This window comes from Bos indicus, chromosome 15 (assembly GCF_029378745.1).
Source record: "Bos indicus isolate NIAB-ARS_2022 breed Sahiwal x Tharparkar chromosome 15, NIAB-ARS_B.indTharparkar_mat_pri_1.0, whole genome shotgun sequence".
Lineage (NCBI taxonomy): Eukaryota > Metazoa > Chordata > Mammalia > Artiodactyla > Bovidae > Bos > Bos indicus.
Window position 1 is genome coordinate 37,158,094 of NC_091774.1, and position 14,689 is coordinate 37,172,782.

General features: G+C 40.8%; 1 long non-coding RNA gene across 1 annotated transcript in view; it reads right to left on the reverse strand.

Annotated features, from left to right (window-relative positions):
* Window positions 1-696: 696 nt before the first annotated feature.
* LOC139187304 (uncharacterized) overlaps window positions 697-14,689 on the reverse strand; it is a 62,626-nt gene continuing 48,633 nt past the window's right edge. Inside the window, exon 3 of the long non-coding RNA XR_011570853.1 lies at window positions 697-10,211. This is a non-coding gene — a long non-coding RNA (uncharacterized lncRNA). The remainder of the gene's footprint in view (window positions 10,212-14,689) is intronic.

Below are 14,689 nucleotides of genomic sequence, written 5' to 3' on the forward strand. Positions count from 1 at the left end.
CTGCAGCCTACCAGGCTCCTCCGTCCATGGGATTTTCCAGGCAGGAGTACTGGAGTGGGGCGCCATAGCCTTCTCCATTCCTAGAGCTAATATTTGTCATATTTTTCATTTGCTCAGGATTGTATGTACAGATCAGTAAATAAATTCCAAATTCTTTGCCAAATGTTTAACTCTTCTTTTGAGAATTCCATTTATATCAAGTTTTCCAGACTTTTCTTTCCAAGAGCCTCCTGACCTTCTTCAATCACCTTTGCCTTATTCACAGCAATCTTCCTTGGACTTGCCTTCTTAACATCTTAGGCGCTGCCTTCACCTCCATCCTACTCTGCTCTCCCTTTTACTGTATCCCATGTCACTGTCTTATTCAATTATTCCCTCATTTTGTTGGGATACATCTCCCAATGGCTTCCTGAGAAATCTGAATGGAAGATAATTTTCTTGAGAGTGTACTGGTCTAAAAATGTTTTATTTTACCTTTGTATTTTATTTAACTTTTTAATCTGTTTATAGTTTGTCTGGGAATGGAATTTGAAGTCAGAAATTATTTTCCCTTGGAATTTTGAAGGCATTGCTTCATTGTCTTCCAACTTCCAGTTTGATATTGGCCTGTTAGTCATTCTGATTCCCAAGGCTGGGAAATTTTTTTTGTGGCCCCTATTTTTGGAAATTTCACAATAATATGCCTTGTTTTAGGTCTTTTTCTTTTTTTTTTTTTTTAAATCAATTGTTCTGTTGTACTCTATTAGTCAAGAAACCCACACTCTTTAGTCCTGGGAAACTTCTAAATTACATTTTTGCGGACTGCATTCATCTCATTTCCTCAAATTTTCTAGAAATTCTGTTTGGTTATTATTAGATCTCTTAGACTGTGTTTTAATTTACTTTATATTTTGCTCTCATTTTTCCTCTGCTTTCTCGGAAATCTTACTTTTAAAATTTTCTGTTGTGTTTTTCATTTCTGTTATCTTATTTTTAATTTCCAAGATCTCCCTTTTATTCCTTGAATATTTTCAGTTTCCTTTTTTTTTTTTCAATCCTCCTACCTCCATTACTGTTTTGGAAATTTTTCATTCTATGTTTAGTCTTTCAGTTATCATCCTTAATTTTTTTTAACATGCTTGCCTGATGTCACTGGAATGTAAAGAAAATAATAGCATAGCAAAAAGGTAATCTCCGTGTGCTTTAGTGCCAAGCATACTTCTCTCACTTGGCACGTCTTTAGTGGTAATTCTCTCTTAGTTTTAGTGTATCCAGAGATGTTTTGTCCTCAGTCTTGTGACTGAGAAATGATATTTAGCTGGACATAGAATTTTAGGTTGATAATTGTTTTACCTCGGCACTTTGAAGATGTTATTTTCCTGTATTCTGTTTTCTCATGGTCGTATAGAGAAACATTCTGTCAGTTAATCTATTCCCTTTGCTTGCTGCTTTTGAAAAAATTTTTTGAGTTCCACAGTTCATTATAGTGTATCTCTGTGGATATCTAGCTATCCTGTCTATCTGATCTGCTCCTTATGCCTTTTATTAATTATAGAATATTCTCAGCCATTAGCTATTCAGGTGTTACCTCTCCATTAGCCTCAATATTGTCTCCTTTTAGAATTCATAATAGATGTGTGTTGGACAGTTTCATTCTGATCTTTACATCTTTCAACTTTCCTTTATGTTTTTTCCATTTATTTTTCTCTTTGTATTGCATTCTGTGTTATCTTCTCAGCTATACCTTCAAGTTCCACTAATTCTTCCTTTCTGCATATTTAGTTATTTAGCTCATTCATTGGAATTTTTTGTTTGTTTCAATGACTTTGTTTTTAATTTCTACTATTATTACTGGTTCTTTAAAACATCAGTCTGTTTTCCTTAATGTATTACTTTTTTATCTATAGCCTATTTCTTCTTTTATGCTTCTAATGAGGTAGACAATTATTTTGTAATCACTTTCCAATACTTACATCATCTAATTTGTTTGAGAACAATCTTGTTGTTTATTTCACCTGCTGACTTGACTTGTGGTAGATTTCCCCCTCATTGTGTTAGGATATGGTTTTACTGTGAGTAATACAAATAAGGAAAATAATGACTCATACAATAGAATTTTTTCTCTCTCATATAAAAGTACTGGTGTGATATAAATCCACCTGGTGCCATTTTGCAGTCATCCTCACGGTCCAGGATGGAGCAATAGCCATCATAGCCATGCCCCAAATAGCAGAGTGGGTAAAAAGAAGGATCAACAGGCACGTGGCAGCTGTCTTTTGAAGAAATTTACTGGATGCTCTCATAGAATACTTTTACTTATAAGCTGTTGACCAGAATTTAGTCATATGGCTATTTCCAGTTGCCAGGAATCTAAGCAACTGCTTACTGCTAAGTCACTTCAGTCGTGTCTGACTCTGTGCGACCCGATAGAAGGAAGGATGGAAATTCTTGGGATAAGCAATAGAGAGTCTCCTCCATACCCAGATATTTCATATTGAATTATGTACCCACCCTTAGTGAGGTTTTATTTGTATAATTACCTGGACTGAAGGCCCAATCTTCCAGAAAGTTTCTGAGTCCTATTTCTAATACTAGGTACACCAAAGTGTCCCTTCTTTGTGATCTAACTTTTTTGTTAGTGTCTTGAGTTGGAAGGGCAGTATTAACAAGCAGCATTTGAACTCTAACGTGTGCAAGGGGGCTTCCATGATGGCTCAGTGGTAAAGAATCTATGCCACAACTATTGAGCCTGTGCTCTAAAACCTGGGAGCCACTGATGCACGAGTGCTTTAGAGCCTGTCGTCTACAACAAGGGAAGCCTCTATAATGAGAAGCCTGCAGAGAGTAGCTCTCGTTGGGTGCGACTAGAGAAAAGTTGGCACGACAAGGAAGACCCAGCACAGTCATAAATAAATAAAATTATTAAAAATAAAATATGGAGCTTCCCAGGTGGTGCAGCAGTAAAGATCTGCCTGCCAATGTAGGAGATACAGGAAGGAGATGTGGATTCAATCCCTGGGTTGGGGAGATTCCTAGAGGAGGAAATGGCAACCTGCTGCAATATTCTTGATATTCTTAACTGGACAATTCCATGAGCAGAGAAGTCTAATGAGCTTTAGTCCTTGGGGTCTCAAAGAGTCAGGACTGAGTGACTGAGCAACTGAGCATGCATACAATTGTGAGTTATATCCTTATGATTACATGTTCTTAAAGAAGATCTTATTTTCTCTCTTAGAGCTCTGTAAAGATGAGCAACCTTGTACACAGAAATTGGGTATATTTTCAAGTCATTTCTTTTACTCATGGTGTAACACCTTGAAGGTCCTGGCTTTACGCAAGGAAATTTGTTGAAGTGTCAAATTGTCCAGGACCAAGATTGGTCTTTTTGTTCCAATGTAGTCATTAAATCCAGGTCTTTAGGTCAAGGAGACTGACACCCCAGACGCCTTTTGACCTGCCTACCTATTTACCAAGGCAGTTATAAGGGTATATTTTCTTCATTTTAATCCCCTTTGGGATTTCTTTTACAGTCTCACAAACTCTTACAAGCTCGTATACACTGTATTTATCATTTCTTTCCAACACATCTAGATATTTTGGAGAAGGCAATGGCACTCCACTCCAATACTCTTGCCTGGAAAATCCCATGGACAGAAGAGCCTGGTGGGCTGCAGTCCATGTGGTCACTAAGAGTCGGACACGACTGAGCAACTTCACTTTCACTTTTCACTTTCATGCATTGGAGAAGGAAATGGCAACCCACTCCAGTGTTCTTGCCTGGAGAATCCCAGGGACGGGGGAGCCTGGTGGGCTGCCGTCTATGGGGTCGCACAGAGTCGGACACGACTGAAGCGACTTAGTAGTAGTAGTGGATATTTTGTAGCAGGAAGATTTTGGATTACCAGTCTACACTTTCACACTTCTAATTTGAGTATAAAAGCTGAAATTTTATTTCTGTTGCTTGCCACCAAGACTACTGGCAGACACAATCTGTGTTTTAGAATCTGCCCCCACTGGTACTAGGCCTGGTTCATGTTGAGTCCTGAGGTTTAACACCTTGCTGGGGAGCTCTAACTAGAGAATGACAGATGCATACTTCCAGGCTCCTGATATGATTCCCTTTACTAGTGTAACTCACAAAGGGGCATCTATTCCAAGCTGACTCAGGAAGTTACCCCATGAACTCACTGCTCTCACATGCAAGCATTGTGGAACTCTGGCTCTAGCCCTCTCTCTGTCTGAATCTAGCAGCTTGGGAATTCAGAAAACCATACCAAGAAGCATACTTTTGCTACTTTGGAGGGACTGAAATTGAACCCATTGTTGCCAATTGCCTTGTATAATCAGAATTTGGCAGTAAGTCTTTGGAGCACAGGGATGACGACATATTTGTTCCATCAGGGCGGGCACAGCGGACCCCTAAACGCCTACAGCTGGGACCAGGTGCTCTCCTAGTAGGCCCTGAGCAGCCATGGGGCAACAAGAAGGTACTGAAGTGGGAGGAGGGCCCCCAGATACCTTGGCAGGGGAGTTAGGCTCACCTGCTCTTTGGTTCTGGGTCTGCCTCTCATATGATAAGTCCCTTCAAGCTCACTCTGTCCCAAGATAGCATCAGTTTTTTTTAATGAAGGGAATGGAGATAAAGTTGCTGGCCATGCCTACCATGTAGCATTGCAAGGACCAGACACTTTGCAGATGTTACATATAGTGGAAGAGGTAATGTTACCATCCTAACCTTACAAATGAGGAAACTGAGGCTCTGAGAGAGGAAATGAGTTCTCTGAGGTCACACAGCCAGTGAGTGGCAGAGCTGGGGCTCAGATCTAAAGCTTCTAACCCCAGAACTCATTCCTTTCCACAATGTTACCACTGTGTAAATGTAAGATAAAAGCAGGAAGAGGAGGATTCACAGCTCATGAGTGCCTCCTCTCTGCCAGCTGCTTTAGGCACAGCATATTATTTACTAAGGTTAGAGGTTAATTTTCTTACATCTGTTTTACAGTTGAGAAAACTGGGTATCCAAGACTTCCCATGAACTACGCAAGGCGACAGAATCATTTCAAGAATGAGGTTTTGAATCTGGCAGCGTCTGATCTCAAAGCCTGTGCTCATTCTCTCTCTTAGTTCCTTTTAAACATACTCTCCAGACGTTGGCATGCTCTCCTAAAATCCATATGCATTTAGACAAGGTTCAAATCAATTAGTTCACACTTTGCGGCTGAGGCTCCTTTGTGCCAAAGGTGATCAAGGTGCTTCCAGTTTTATGCATTCAAACCTAATGAGGCCTCTTTCTCGACTTCTTGCATGACAGCCCAGAATTGAGAACCACGATGCATATGGTGTTTGCAAAATGCTAGTTGTGTATGGGTGTTTAAACTTTAGTTTTGCAGCTTTTAATTTATTTATGCAAGCAAGCCTCCTTTCATGAATTTTAATCTGCTCTGCCTTAAAGAAGTGCTTGCCAAATGGGACAGCATTTGTGATCACCACTAAGCCATTCTAACTGCTTGCAGGCCTGGGGAGAGAGGCAGCGGAGAATATTAGCAAGCTCTGAGCACTCCCCGTGTCATCCCGGGCATTGTGGCGTAAAATGTGCTTCGTGTCTAGGAAAAAAAAAAAGCCCTGTGACTTGAGTCTTTGGTTATTTTTAATGCTGAGCGGCAGAGCCACAGGGAATATTACGAGTTCCAAGATTTCTGACAGAAGAGACCTGCAGCCGAGTGCTTTCTTCAGGAGAGAGAGAGAGAGACACTGCTACAAGTCTTTATTCATTTATTTATCACGCTTCAGTTCCCTAAAAAAGAAAACACTTCTCCTGTGCAGGGGAAATTGCTTCAATGGATAGATTGCATTTAAATAATTTAAGTATAAAATTACTCGAACAGGCCGACTGATATTTCGAAAACGAAGCCGTCACAATCACTTAAGAGCGCCGGCAAAGTTCGTGATTTGGTGTGTAGATGAGGTGTGAGGAGAGGCTTCTGTCTGATTTGGGGAGGGGGTCCCTGTCCTGCCCACTGGCTGCCCCAAGTAAATGTGGTTTCTGCTCAGGTCCTGCAGGAGAGGATGGGTCTTGCAGATACCAGACTCCTGAAAGAGAGCTGCATGGGTGTGTGCTAAGTTGCTTCAGTCGTGTCTGACTCTTTGCGACCCCATGGACTGTAGCCCACCAGGTTCCTCTGTCCATGGGATTCTCCAGGCAAGAATACTGGAGTGGGTTGCCATGCTCTCCTCCAGGGGATTTTCCCAACCCAGGGATAGAACCGGTGTCCCTTATGTCTCCTGCGTTGACAGGCGGGTTCTTTACCACTAGCTCTACCTGGGAAGCCTCGAAAGAGAGGTAACTGTTTCCAAACTTGGCCCAACCTTTTGGGTTTTAATTTTTAAGTGAGCAATGAGGAGAAGTAGAGAAGGCTAAATTGGTGTCCAGAAGATCCTTATATTGCCTGCTTGAGCTCACTGCCCAGCCTCTGTGGTCATTGAGTTCCTTTTTTGTGCAATAGGATGATAATGACAACCTCACAGGGTTCTCAGGGGCTAAATTAGCTTTCTGAGAGGACCCAGCATGATGTCTGGCACATAACTGTCCTATGCATTCTGTCTATAGCTCATTTCTCCATGTATCTGGGAGGCTGTTCCTACAGAGATGCCATTTGGGCCTAGAGAGAATCTTTCCGTTCTCAAGAAGACTTCATTTGTGCCAATGGTAGGCTCCCTGTGGTTTGCCCATTCACACCTATGCAAAACACTTTTAGACAGTGGAGGTTCTCCCCTGGCCTATGCAGATGGCATTTCTTCAGTTGGTTTTATGTCCACTAGGACCTTGAAGAATCTGGCAAAGAAATGCCTCTGTGGGCAAATGCATTTGCAAAATGCTACATTTGGCATGGCCTTGTTAGACATTGACCATGCACACTGGCTTACCAAAGGCTCTGAAAAGTCCTGCAGGTGAGAAATCCTTTTACTTTAAATTCAGTTTAACTCCACATTTATCAATCTTATTTGGCAATGAGAGCCTCCTCCCTGCTGCCTTCCCCACTCCCCACAACACACACACACTAAATGTCTTATTAATATCCTTTGGGGTAGGACTTACAGAAACACACTTTGGGAAACTCTCCTTCCATCTAGTTCTATTGCCTTCTGTTTTATTTCCCTCTGGACATATTAAAGGACCAGCTTCAGGGGCTTTCAAGGTCTTCTTCCATTTACTATTAACTAATTAATTAAGCAAAGGCACTAAGTGCTGAGCTTAAGATCAATAAAGCATCATCCGTATCATGCAGAGTCAAGACAGGAAATAGACACATCATAGGGAAGGGTTAACCCTTGTGCCTGCTGTTACTAGTAACAGGATTAAGTGCTGGGTTGAGGGGAGACAGAGATGTGGATGACGAGAGACACCGCAGGACTGGCCTGGGAGTGGCAGGTGAGGCCACCTGGAGAACTCCACATCCTCTTGTATGATCCCATCGGTTCTTGTGGGGAATTTGCCTTGGAGGCATTCGAAATTCTAAGGAAGCAGCATGGATGGGTGTGGGTGGCAGCGTCTCAGCGGCACCAATGTTTACTTTGAAGAGAAAATGTCTGCTTTGTAGGCAAATGTTTTCAGCATGGAAATGATCATTGCAATTGCTGTGGTTGTCACAAATGTTTCATCAGAGCCGATAAAGCAGCTGAGTGTTGGCAAAATCGATGAAAACATCTTGAGAAGTGTTCGCTGCCTACTTAGCCGTCTGTGGCTCATCTGGCGCGAAGGAGGAGGGGAAGGAGGCGGTGAGCTGAGGCCACACAGGAGACTCTGAGAGGCAGTGTGGTGTGCTAGATGGGCACGCAGGCTGTGCAGTCAGATTGCCTTGTTTGTTCTAAACTCAGTGACCTTGGACAGATTGCCTGACTTCTCTGTGTCTCCATTTCCTCACTTGGAAACCAAGGATAATAATTGTACTGACTTCATAGTACTGGGGCTGAGATGGTAAAGAATCCACCTGCAATGCAGGAGACCCAGGTTCAATCCCTGGGTTGGGAAGATCCCCTGAAGAAGGGAATGACAACCCACTCCAGTATTCTTGCCTGGAAAATTCCATGGACAGAGGAGCCTGGCGGGCTACAGTCCATGGGGTTGCAAAGAGTTGGACATGACTGAGTGACTAACACTTTGCTTTACTTCATGGTATTGTTACAAGTGCTTAAATGATTCAATAGATACTTAGCACTTAATAAATATTAGTTAATATAATAATTTAAGATTCAAAACTCTTACACCCATTCACCTGATAAAGACCACTATTTATTTGACAAGTATTAATTCAGCCCCTTCAGTGTTTTTGAGTTCTCTTCCTGCTAGGCTAGACAGACTAATCAGACAAATAAATAAGATGCCTTCAGAGAATGAAAAATGTTATAAAGAACACACATTACAGTAATTGAATGGAGAATGCGGTGGAGTCACAAATTGCCCACTCTACTCAAATGGGCAGAAATGTATTTTACCTAAAACTGTTGCCATTTTTCTTGTGTTTCCTGATGTTTAGCATGGAAAATAGTTGACTTTCTTAGTCCAATCTATAATTTTGATCTGATAATTCTGAAATTATGAATATCTGAAAATATCTGATAATTCAAAACCTTGAAAATTCTGTAGGATTTTTTGCTGCCCTACCTTTGACTGCAAAATCAAAGTGAAAACTAGGAGGAATGTATCTTATCTGGAACCTTGTGCTAGTCTAAGAGAAGAGTTCATTAGATCCTTGAGGCATTCTTTCACTGTCCTCCAGCTTCACTAGTCTTTGAAGCAATGTCTTCTTCTCTCCAATAACATGTATCCCATTTGTGCCTGAGTGTTTTCTAAGCTTTGCTTCTCTCTTGCAACTCAGTCTGGACTTGCTAGCCCTCTCTGGCTAACTGATCTTCTTCTCAGATATCCTGGTAAGACCCATTTAGGGCTCTGCCTCTGCTGAGACACCACAGCCCTGGCCTCCATTCTGCATCCTCTCCTGGGAGTCATCCCTACCCTTGTTATGATGGACTCAGTGGCAGGTCTTTGGCTTCCAAACTGACTGCCTTTTGAGTTTCAGGAACTTCTGAGTTTTTTTTTTTTTTTTTTTTTTAATATTCTGTGGAAACCAAGAGAAACCTAGCAGAGCTATAAGCTAGCACCACTTTCTCCCAGCACCTTGCACTGTCAGAGTGGCAGGGGAGGGGACAGCTGCCAGCAGATGTCCTCTGATTGAAGCAGGGCAGAAAACTTCCTGTCCGTGCTCCCTTCACCCTAGTGTCTTTCTAAGCCACTTCTCTTTAAGGTTCAGCCTTCAGATGAGGTAAGGGGTAGGGAACACATGTAAACCTTGACATCAGACCTTCTCTTTCTCTTCTTCTGTCTCTATTCTTTCTCTCAAAGTCCTTCAGATAAGGGAGAATAGCATTCTCCTTCTTCTGTCATAACTTCCTTGTACTCTAAGTTTAAAAGTCTCATGACTGGGCTCCCAATGTCTGCTCTGATATGTAAAGAGCTTGCAAGTCATCACTTCCATCCTTACAACTAGAAAAGCTGAGAAAACCAATAATCAATGACTTTTCTTAGGCCCATCAGAGAACTAAAATAACAAGGTAAACCAATACCCCAAGGTCTGGAAAGACTGGTGAAGCCAGAGAGATAAAGGTGAGATATGTTACCTGAAACCAAAGCTCCTGGAGCCCTGGAGCCATAGAGTTGTAGGAATAGTAAAATGGTAATGATAATGATTTGCTTGAGACTGACTATGAGCTAGCAAAAGGGTGGAAAATTCTTGAGTGATGCAGTCTTAGGGGAGTCACATTTTCATGGTTTCTTCCTCTAAAAACCCTACCAAGTTCTCATGGTGAAGATCCAAGAATTCGCTGTTGGCTCTGACAGGGAAAGGGGAACAGTAAGCATTGGGAAGCATATTCAGAGCATTCTCCATAACAGACGCCAATTTCCAGGAGGGATCCAGAATTTGATCCCACCTAGGAGAAAGAGGCCAGCTCCAGCCGTCTCTGGTTTTCCTGTCCTACCTAAGAGGGCAGAAAGCCATTCCAATTGAAAAGCACTCTAAACGTGACAGCCTAGCCCTTGTGGTCCACTGGTTAAGACTTCATGCTCCCAATGCAGGGGACCCAGATTCTATCCCTGGTCAGGGAACTAGATCCTACATGGCTCAACCAAGAGTCTGTATGTGGCAATGATGATTCCCGAGTGCTGCAACTAAAACCTGTGCAGGAAAAAAAGAGAGAGAGAAATTCTTTAAAAAGAATCCAAAATTTCATCATAAAATTACACCTTGCTTCCCCTCCTATCTACCTGAACACCACACCCACAGGGCTCCAGCAAAATAATGATGAATTTTGGTTGGAAGAACTGCAAGATTCTTTCTAAGGAAGGGTACTTAGGGAAGCCCAAAGACATAGGAGTCAAAGCCAAAGACACAGAAAGTGAAAGTGTTAGTAGCTCAGTCATGTCCAACTCTTTGTGATCTCATGGACTGTAGCCTACTAGGCTCCTCTGTCCATTGAATTCTCCAGGCAAGAATACTGGAGTGAGTTGCCATTCCCTTCTTTAGGAGATCTTCCTGACCCAGGGATCAAACCCAGGTTTCCTGCATTGCAGACAGATTCTTTACTGTCTGAGCCACTCTAGCACTTTCAGCAAACATTAAACATAGCCAAATCATAGCCAAATTAACGTAAATTCCCAATAAAGGCCTATTTGCTTTAGTTCCTACTACTCAATACAACATGTCTGGCTTTCAACAACAAATATTACAGGGCATAATAAAAGTCAAGAAAAAGCATGGTCCAAAGAGACAAACTGAGCATGAGAATCAAACTTAGATATGACACAGATGTTACAGTTAAGAGGCAGTGCATTTAAAATAATTATGATTAATGTGTTAAAGGTCTAACGGAAAAAGCAGACAGCATGAAAGAAAGGATGGGTAATATAAATAGGGATCTGGAAATTCTGAAAAAGAATCAAAAGGAAATGCTAGAAATTCAATAGACTTTAACAGGAATGAAGAATGTCCTGATGAGGTTATCAGCAGACTGGACACAGCCAAGAAAAATATCAGTGAGCTTCAACAGAAACTTCTGAAAGTGAAATGCAAAGAGAAAAATGAATGAAAAAAGAAAAAGAACAGTGGAATAACCAAGAACTTCTGGGAAATTTCAAGAGGTATGCCATATGTTTATTGGAACACCAGAAGGAGGAGAAAGAGAGAATGGAACAGAAGAAATATTTGAAGAAATAATGACTGGGAATGTTCCAAGATTTGGGACAAATACCGAATCACAGATCCAGAAAGCTCAGAGAATGTCAATAAACACCAACAGTCTATACCTGGGCGTACCATATTCAAGCTACAAAAAAAAAAAAAAAAAAGAGTAAGAGAAAATAAAGAAACCACAGCCGCAGATGGTTGTGGGAAGAATATTACCTATTAAGGAACACGATGAGAATTGTAGCCAATTTCTATGAGAAACTACAGGAGTAAGAAGAGAATGGAGTGGAATATTTTAAGTTTTAAAGAAAAAAAAAAAACAAACAAACTAGAGTTCTGTATCCAATAAAACTATCCCTCAAAGGCAAAACAGAAACAAGGACATTTTCTGATAGACAAAAACTGAGAGAATTCATTACCAACAAATCTCATCACAAGAAATGTTAAAATAAGTTTTTAAGGCAGTCAGCCAGTTAGTTGCTCAGTCGTGTCCGACTCTTTGCGACCCCATGAAGCACAGCACACCAGGCCTCCCTGTCCATCACCAAGTCCCAGAGTTCACCCAAACCCATGTCCATTGAGTCAATGATGCCATCCAACCATCTCATCCTCTGTCATCCCCTTCTCCTCCTGCCCTCAATCTTTCCCAACATCAGGGTCTTTTCAAATGAGTCAGCTCTTCGCATCAGGTGGCCAAAGTATTGGAGTTTCAGCTTCAACATCAATCCTTCCAATGAACACCCAGGACTGATCTCCTTTAGGATGGACTGGTTAGATCTCCTTGCAGTCCAAGGGACTCTCAAGAGTCTTCAACACCACAGTTCAAAAGCATCAATTCTTCTGCACACAGCTTTCTTTATAGTCCAACTCTCACATCCATACATGACTACTGGAAAAACCATAGCCTTGACTAGATGGACCTTTGTTGACAAAGTAATGGCTCTGCTTTTGAATATGCTGTCTAGGTTGGTCATAACTTTCCTTCCAAGGAGTAAGTGTCTTTTAATTTCATGGCTGCAATCACCATCTTCAGTGATTTTGGAGCCCAAAAAAATAAAGTCTGACACTGTTTCCACTGTTTCCCCATCTATTTCCCATGAAGTGATGGAACCAGATGCCATGATCTTCATTTTCTGAATGTTGAGCTTTAAGCCAACCTTTTTCACTCTCCTCTTTCATTTTCATCAAGAGGCTTTTTAGTTCCTCTTCACTTTCTGCCATAAGGGTTGTGCCATCTGCATATCTGAGGTTATTGATATTTCTCCTGGCAATCTTGATTCCAGCTTGTGCTTCTTCCAGCCCAGTGTTTTTCATGATGTACTCTGCATATAAGTTAAATAAGCAGGGTGACAATATACCTCCTTGACATACTCCTTTTTGTATTTGGAACCAGTCTGTTGTTCCATGTCCAGTTCTAACTGTTGCTTCCTGACCTGCATATAGGTTTCTCAAGAGGCAGGTCAGGTGGTCTGGTATTCCCATCCATTTTAGAATTTTCCACAGTTTATTGTGATCCACATAGTCAAAGGCTTTGGCATAGTCAATAAAGCAGAAATAGATGTTTTTCTGGAACTCTCTTGCTTTTTCAATGATCCAGCGGAAGTTTGCAATTTGATCTCTGGTTCCTCTGCCTTCTCTAAAACCAGCTTGAACATCTGAAAGTTCACAGTTCATATATTGCTGAAGAGGGAACATTTTATAAGTAAGAATTTGGACCTTGTAGAAGAATAAATGAAAGTAGATGAAAATTTTTCACATTTATTTTACTTTTGATTGATAGCTGTTTAATAATAGTAACAATGTATTTGGTGATTATAGCATAGCAATAAATGAAATGAATAATGATAATGCATAAGGGAAGGAAGGGAGGAATTGGGAATACTCTGTATCTCTCTCTGTGAAGCAGTATATTGTTATTTGAAGGTGCAATTAGACTAGGTAAAATGTATATTGGAAACTCCAGGGAAATTACATTTTAAAGAAGTATAATTGATGTGCTAAAAGAGGAGATAAATGGGATCATATAAAGTGCTATTCTAATTACAAGATGTTCTAAAAGGAAAACTATAAAGACAATGAAAACATCAGTGGTCAACAGAGGCCTGGTGGGGAGACAGGAAGGGTTGAATAGATGATATCCAAGGGGTTTCTATAGAGCAGCAAATTTATTCTGTGTGATGCTGTAATGGTGAGTACATTACACTATACATTTGTAAAGACCCTTTATAGTTTTTACAGCAAAAGAGTAGTCCTTAATTATGCAAATTAAAAATAATCTAGGAGATCAGGGATCCCAGGATGGAATGTAAAATGTGACAAAACAATATGACTGTTTTACAAATGTATGAAACAACTTCATGGAAAACATTGGGGTAAAAAGGTGCTGGCATAAGTACCTTTGGAAATAAGAGGATTCTGGAAGACTAAAGTCAAGTGAAACTGTATATAAGCACTGTATTCTAGTCAATAAAATTGTTCCCCCTGCTAGTTTTTGTTAACAATTCTGATACCACTATATATGTATTTGGAATTGAACAAATAAATGGATGGTGGTGACATAGTAACTTCCAAAGAGCACAGCCTGGAAAGGGAGAAGAAAAGAGTAACTTTTTTTTTTTAACCTGCACTGGGTCTTTGTTGCTGTGTGCTTCTTTCTCCAGCTGTGGCCAGCAAGGGTTACTTTCTAGCTGTGGTACATAGGCTTCTCACAGCGGTCGCTTCTTTTGTTGTGGAGCACAGGCTCTAGGCTCGCAGGCCTCAGCTAACTGGCTCTAGGGTGCTGGCTCATTAGTCATGGTGCACAGGCTTAGTTGCTCCAATGCATGTGGAATCTTCCCGGACCAGAGTTTGAACCTGGGTCCCCTACACTGGCCGGTGGATTCTTAACCACTGGCCCACCAAGGAAGACCAAAAAAGTAATTAGAGGAAACCTGACAATCTTCTACTTCAGCCAAGTGATCATAGTTAATATCAACAATGTTAAATCATGTTAATGGCATGTGTTCTTCATGTCATGTGATAAAAATGGCATTTTACCTTTGTGGTACTTCTCTGTAAAACACATAACATAATCTAATAATGAGAAAAAACATCTGGTGAATCCCACTCCACAAAATACCGAGCCAGACTCCTCAAAATTGTCTAGGTCATCAGAAACAAGCAAAGTATGAGAGAATGTCACAGTCAGAAGAGCGTAAGAAGACATGGTGACTACATGTAATTCACTATCCTGAATGAGATCCTGGAACAGAGAAAGAACGATAGGTAAGAATGAAGGACATCTGAATAAAATATGAACTTTAGTTAAATAATCTATCATTGTTGACTAGCTGTGGCAAATGTACCATACAAGTGTAGGATGTCAACTACTTCTTGTGGTGTATATAAGAACTCTCTGTACTATTTTAACAATTTTTCTATAAGAGCAAAATTTATAAAATAAAAAGTTTATTTAAAATTTGCATCAATAA